Consider the following 6,660-nt stretch of genomic DNA (forward strand, 5'->3'; position numbering starts at 1 on the left):
AAAACTACGGCCTTCAGCACCACATACATTCCACACTGGTTTTTGAAACATACTTCCACATCATGAGACGTTCCATTAAAACTACGGCCTTCAGCACCACATACATTATACACTGGTTTTTGAAACGTACTTCCACGTCATGAGACGTTCCATTAAAACTACGGCCTTCAACACCACATACATTCCACACTGGTTTTTGAAACGCACTTCCACATCATGAGACGTTCCATTAAAACTACGGCCTTCAGCACCACATATATTCCACACTGGTTTTTGAAACGTACTTCCACATCACGAGACGTTCCATTAAAACTACGGCCTTCAGCACCACATACATTCCACCCTGGTTTTTGACACGTACTTCCACATCATGAGCATTTAGAAAGGATCAAACTCGAACAGCACATTTCTGTAGCCATAAAACACAGCACAAAAACGAGGTTCCTTTTAGCGAATGGATCTTCCTGTCACATTCCTATAGAATGGGGAAGAGTCTGCGACACAGTGAGTGTCAGGAAGGTAGATTTCCGACGAGGTGATGACCAGATGTTTGAATTTCTAAGGAAATAAGCATAAGCTATAGCAGAAATAATTGAAAGCAATGGTAGCTGCTGCGATATTTCAGACAGCTGCTCCATCAGAACAGCAATTTTTAACGTCAGCCATTCCAGCCTATATGGTTTGATCGTGAGTTCTTAGATGCTCTCACGCTACCACATTTTACGTGAGGCGGAATTTAACAGTTCGCTGTTACAACGGTAGACATAGCTATCACCTTTTCTAGCGTGCTATTCGTATGTAACATTCCAAGCATTTGGGCCAAGCATGCTGTTTCTGACAAACATCCACCCCTATTCCACTACACCTGAAAGGTTAAAACTTATATTTTCTGCTATGGCTCCTCACATTTTCTTCCAAGATATGACAATTATCAAGGATCTTCCTAACGCACTCCTATGGAAGTGGGAAGAGCCTGTAACACAATCACAGCTAGGAAGGTGGATTTCCGATGGGGTGGTGAATAGATGTTTGAAACTCTAAGTGGCTAAGTATCCGGTGCAGGAAAAAGAATTATAAGAACTGGCAGCTACTGCGATATTCCAGACATCTGCTTCATCAGAGCAGCAATTTTTAAAATCAGCCAACTTATATAGTTTGATCGCTGGTCCTTATATGATTTCTTGCTGTGTTTCACCTAGTAACCCTAAAGTCAACGCAATGTCATCCCCTGAAGGAGATATGGTTTCTCAGCCCTGACAGAGATGAACTTAGGAAATTTAGCATGGAGACAGCTATTAAAGCCACCGTAGACATTTGAAAGTGTTCATCAATTTGATTCCTCCTTCTAACAAGAAGCAAAGGCTGATAGACACCTTAGGGCAAACAAACGGGCGTGATGAATCACAGATATGTATATGTACTGAACAAGTGAACCAAACACACACACAAAGCATGGATTGTGCGAGCAGAATTTTGAGTGTTTCTCTCACTATAAGTGGACGAAGTGTCTCCTTAGTTTCTCATTATATTCGCTCCTTCTTCGAGAACCAATCCTAGCTCCTAGCCTCTCATGAGCAATACAACGACAAATGTCAATTCTCCTGCACCGTCTCCCACTTCTCAGTAATATCCCAAAACTAATACGTCAGACTAGGCTGACGAATGAAATTCCCACATTTTCGCGAACAGACGCCCTTTTTTTGTCATCAGTCTTCTGACTGATTTGATGCGGTCCCCACCATGAATCCCTCTCCAGCGCTAACCTCTTCATCACATATTAGCACTGATATCCTTGCACCTTGAATTTTGATTCCACTCCTGAACCTTTCTTTTATTTCAGGTATTGCTTCCTCGATGTACAGATTGAACAGTAAGGGCGAAAGGTTAGATCCTTGTCTTACATCCTGTTTTAATACGAGCACTTCGTTCTTGGTCGTCCACTCTTATTATTCCCTCTTGGATGTTGTACATATTGTATATGACCCGTCTCTTCCTATAGCTTTCCCCTATTTTTTTCAGAATTTCGAATATGTTGCACATGTCTTGATTTTTCTTTAGTCTTGCTTCCATTATTAACCGCAACGTCAGAATTGTCTCTCTCGTGCCTTTACCTTTTCTAAAGCCAAACTGATCATCTAGCGCATCCTCAATTTCCTTTTTCATTCTTGTGTATATTATTCTTGTAAGCAACTTGGATACGTGAGCTGTTAAGCAGACTGTGTGATAATTCTCGCAGTTGTCAGCTCTGTCAGTCTTCGGAATTGTGTGGATGATGCTTTTCCGAAAGTCAGATGGTATGTCGCCGGACTCATACATTCTACACACCAATATGAATAGTGGTTTTGTTGCCATTTCCCCCAATGATTTTAGAAATTCTGAAGGAATGTCATCTATCCCTTCTGCCTTATTTGATCTTAAGTCCTCCAATATTCTTTTAAATTCTGAATCTAATACTGGATCTCCCATCTCTTCTAAATCGACTACCGTTTCTTCTTCTATCATATCAGACAAATGTTTCCCCTCGCAGAGACCTTCAATATATTTTTTCCACCTATCCGGTCTCTCCTCTGCATTTAGCAATGGAATTCCCGTTGCACTCTTAATGTTACCACCCTTGCTTTTAATATCACCGAAGGCTGTTTTGACTTACCTGTATGCTGAGTCTGTCCTTCCGACAGTCATTTCTTTTTCGATGTCTTCACATTTTTACTGGAACCATTTCATCTTAGCTTCCTTGCACTTCCTATTTATTTAATTCCTCAGCGACTTGTATTTCTCTATTCTAGAGTTTCTCGGAACATTTTTGTACTTCCTTCTTTCATCGACCAGATACCTACAGCTAAAGAAAGGAATTGGTTTTGATTCTGTCCTACACTAGTGCCTCAAGGTAGCAGGTTATTGTATTACAAAACGCCGTTTCCTACGACTCTCCTGGGATTCCTATCTGCTTTATATACATGAGGGGCCAGCTACAGTTTCTTTTAGTACGAGGAATTTGTAGTCTCACACTTACAGTATATTTAAACCTCGCCTGCCATGTTCTGCAAAGAGCTTGGATCCATAATTGCCTGAAGCCTTCCTGTCGGTAGACTAGCGCCATCTCCTCCGCATTCTCTCCCCAATGCTCATTGTTGCCCGCCTTCTGGGACCGTTACTGTACTTTACTATGCCCTCAGTGCGAGCGGCGATCATGTCATGCAGAATTGCAACGAATCCTTTGCAACCATCTGGGTAGACATGGCGTTATCTGCTGTCCGCATTGTGTCGGCCCATGAGAATCGTCCTGTCCGGTAGACACAACAATCTCTGGCTAGCACTTTCCTACCTGGAACTGGCGTCACCTTTTACAATTTGCTTTAAGTTAATAATGCCGTTCAGCCCACTTCGGTCTGTGAAATTTGCAGCCTAGTTAAACGTAATTTTTAAAAAATAAAACACAAGTACTTCATATATTGGCAATCAATATTAGATAATTTTTAATAAAAATAGTCGAATACACTATTTTTAAACCAAATTAATTCGATCTACCTATCACTCTACATAATTAGCATATCAAATATCAATAATATGAAAGTCGATAAAACTATCAATTTTGCCCTCTTTCACAGTATCATGGCTGGTCCACTATCTAGTAGCACACGGGGTCAAACAAATGAGCAATACTGTGAGTAAGTTGAGAATCCCAACTGCTCTTGCAATGCCACTGAATCACACCTGGAGATGTGAGACTGCTGCACCACTGTAAATGATTCAGTGGATAGTGTATTGGAAGCTCTATGATACTGTTAGATTCATATTATGGAGGTATGCTCCATTTGAAAAACGGTGATGTGTTTCTCAGGAAATGCTACGCTATCAACGAAGACTCTGACACCATTACATTGTCGTATTTTTTGCATAGTAGTCATTGGAATATGATAATGGAGATTAGGACACATACGGGGCGATATTTACAGACAACAGTTCGATATGAATGAATCGTAGATGTCATGCTTCTGAATTTCTTTGTCCAGTCCACGTATATTCAGCATGGATGTGACTTTCCTCCCGTACATTAGTGCGTATTTTTTCTCCTGATAGCTCTCTTCATAGCCAGTGACCGTTGAAGAACTAGAAAGCCTTCTAAGTAATGGAACAGTGCTGTCGGAACGTGATTCCGTTTCGAGAGAATTAGCGCAGGTCTGTGAGTTGGTGAACTACTACTCGTCAAAATGAGATTGAGTCAAATGCTATTAATATCGAAGACTGGAAGATTAGTGAGAATATGGCATGTAAGTGATACTCTGACGAAAGGTTAGTTGGGAGGTGTGTGTGTGCTCTCCCCAAGTGTTGTAGGAAAACGTATTACAAACCTCTCACATACGCGTGGTGAAGTGACTGCAGTGAAAAATTTGGGGCTAGTAAAAATATTTTTACTGAGAGATAATCAGCAGCAGAGGTGTTGTCTTTTGTTTTCTCGATAAATATGAGACAAGACTCTTCCATGAATTCCATGGGCCTCTAATTGGATGGGATGGCATACGAAATTTACATCTACATCTATGTGCTTGCTTCGCAAGACATTGACAATGTGTCGCGGACGTAATCCTTTGCCACTACTAGTCATGTCCTTCCCTATTCCACTCACAGATAGAGCGAGGGAAAGAAGACTGTCTATATACCTCTCTATGAACACTAACATCTCATATCTTATCCTTGTGGTCCTTACGTGAAATATATGTGACCGCAGTAGAATCCATCTGCAGTCAGCTTCAAATGTCAGTTCTCTAATTTTTCTCAATAGTGTTCCTCAAGAAGAACATCACCTTCCCTCCCTCTATGAGTTTCCATTTGAGTTCTTGAATCATCGAACCACTAATTTGCCGAGGGCCCATAGGAATACTTCGCGTTTGTCGATGGTGGGGGCAGAAGTGTTACGGGGGTGTAAAAGAGAGGGAAACGTCCTACTGCCCCCATAGACAGACAGCAGGATTAGTTCAGCAGCAGTATACTGGAATTCTAGGTGACTTACTTCCACCAGCTTCCAGCAGATTCAGGACAAGCGACAGAGAGAACGAGACTACCATAGGATATCTTCAGCTGTTTGATGATGGTTACCATCTATTTTAGTATCGGAAGAAGTGACTACCTAGCCTACAGAGAGAGAGAGAGAGAGATGATCATTGTAAATAAATCTGCTGTATTACGGAATTTATGACGTGGTTCATAATATTAACCTGATATTTACAACAGTTCTGTACTAATTCCTTAAGAAACTTAATAGATAACGAGGTATTTGGATACTTCAAGGGACTTCAAATGTGAGGAAGCATCCTGTGACAGATGTATAACACGCTCTGACCACTCTGTCATGAACCAAAAATGAGTTTAATGTTGCAGTACTGTGTTACAAGACATAACAAATATTAATCTGATAGGAACAGATTCTTTTTTATCTGGTGATTTAATACTTAGAGGAAACATAGCCCAAGCCAATTTGTTGTGCAGGATTTTGACAACAAGCAGAGATACTTTAGTGAACATGCGTGTATGTTTTGATCTCTTGTGTCTTCGAAAATAACTATTATAAAAGTAGGAACTCCGAGATGTATTGACAACAGCATTCTGGTTTTGTATTGGGTGAAGTGGGTTTTCTGAGCTAGGAGTCCCTGTTGTAGTATAAATGCTGTTAGAATTGTACATCCCAGCCGCACCTGCTTGTTCTGCAGTGTGCCGCAGGCAGCACCAGTAGTGGGCACGAAGCTTCAGCTGACTGGAAACTGCAGCTTGACAGGTGTGTACGAAGAATGCTCCGACTTGTTGGTGCTTGCTCGCAACTGAAGGCAAAAGGCACATTGGCGGCACTTGCAGATAGCAGAATAGCGAAGTAACCACTATGCTGGTTGAGTGGCGACGGAAACGGACTTGTGTGTTGCGTAAGAAGGTTCAATTTGGTGGTTGCACTGGACAATTATTCCCACCCATGTAAATTCATCGGTTGACTAATTGTCAGTCACAGTCTCTCGGTCTGTGAGCATCTTGTACGGCTGGCGTGTGGATACCTTGAGATGCTGGCGTGGCCAACATGGGTCGGGGCGTCTAGTCCTCTTCAGGCCAGTGCGGCTGTGGTCAGCACATGGCACCGCTTCACAATCTCTAGTGTGTGTCATTGTAAGATTTTTTCACGCCATATTCGTTTAGTGTGAGGTAGAAACGTTCTGGTGGAGGAGGATTCTTGTGTTTTCCAACTTCAGTGATTACAAACCCTCGGATATATTTAGTACTACGATCTATTTGTGGTGTAAATTTTATTAGTTGGATTGCACAATTTTTGAGTATGATTCTCAAAAGTTGAAAACATGCTATATTACAAAGAAGAATCCTTATAAGCTAGTGGTGAGTGTCTTAAGCAATATATTTGACTCCTGTAATTTGTTAAACAATTGATTTGATAGGTACTGCTAATGCACTATTTCCGCCATTTTTTATTTCGAAATTACACCAGCTCTACTTTTATCCCCGGAATTAGCCAATAGGAACACAGAATTCTGGGGAAAAGATGAAAACCACCATCTGTGTGATAGGACACGTTGCTTCATGCATGTGTTCCTACAAACTGAAGGTATCCTCCTGAGTGACACAGGAAGCGAATCTGGAATTTCCCGATCAAAGGAATATCGT

At 41.4% G+C, this 6,660-nt stretch overlaps 1 non-coding gene across 1 annotated transcript; it reads right to left on the minus strand.

The window, feature by feature from the left end:
- Positions 1-5,269: 5,269 nt before the first annotated feature.
- Positions 5,270-5,461, minus strand: LOC126485608 (U2 spliceosomal RNA). The gene has a single exon (XR_007588041.1). It is a non-coding gene; the product is annotated as a U2 spliceosomal RNA (small nuclear RNA).
- Positions 5,462-6,660: the final 1,199 nt, after the last annotated feature.

This window comes from Schistocerca serialis, chromosome 6, assembly GCF_023864345.2.
Source record: "Schistocerca serialis cubense isolate TAMUIC-IGC-003099 chromosome 6, iqSchSeri2.2, whole genome shotgun sequence".
Taxonomy (NCBI): Eukaryota; Metazoa; Arthropoda; class Insecta; order Orthoptera; family Acrididae; genus Schistocerca; species Schistocerca serialis.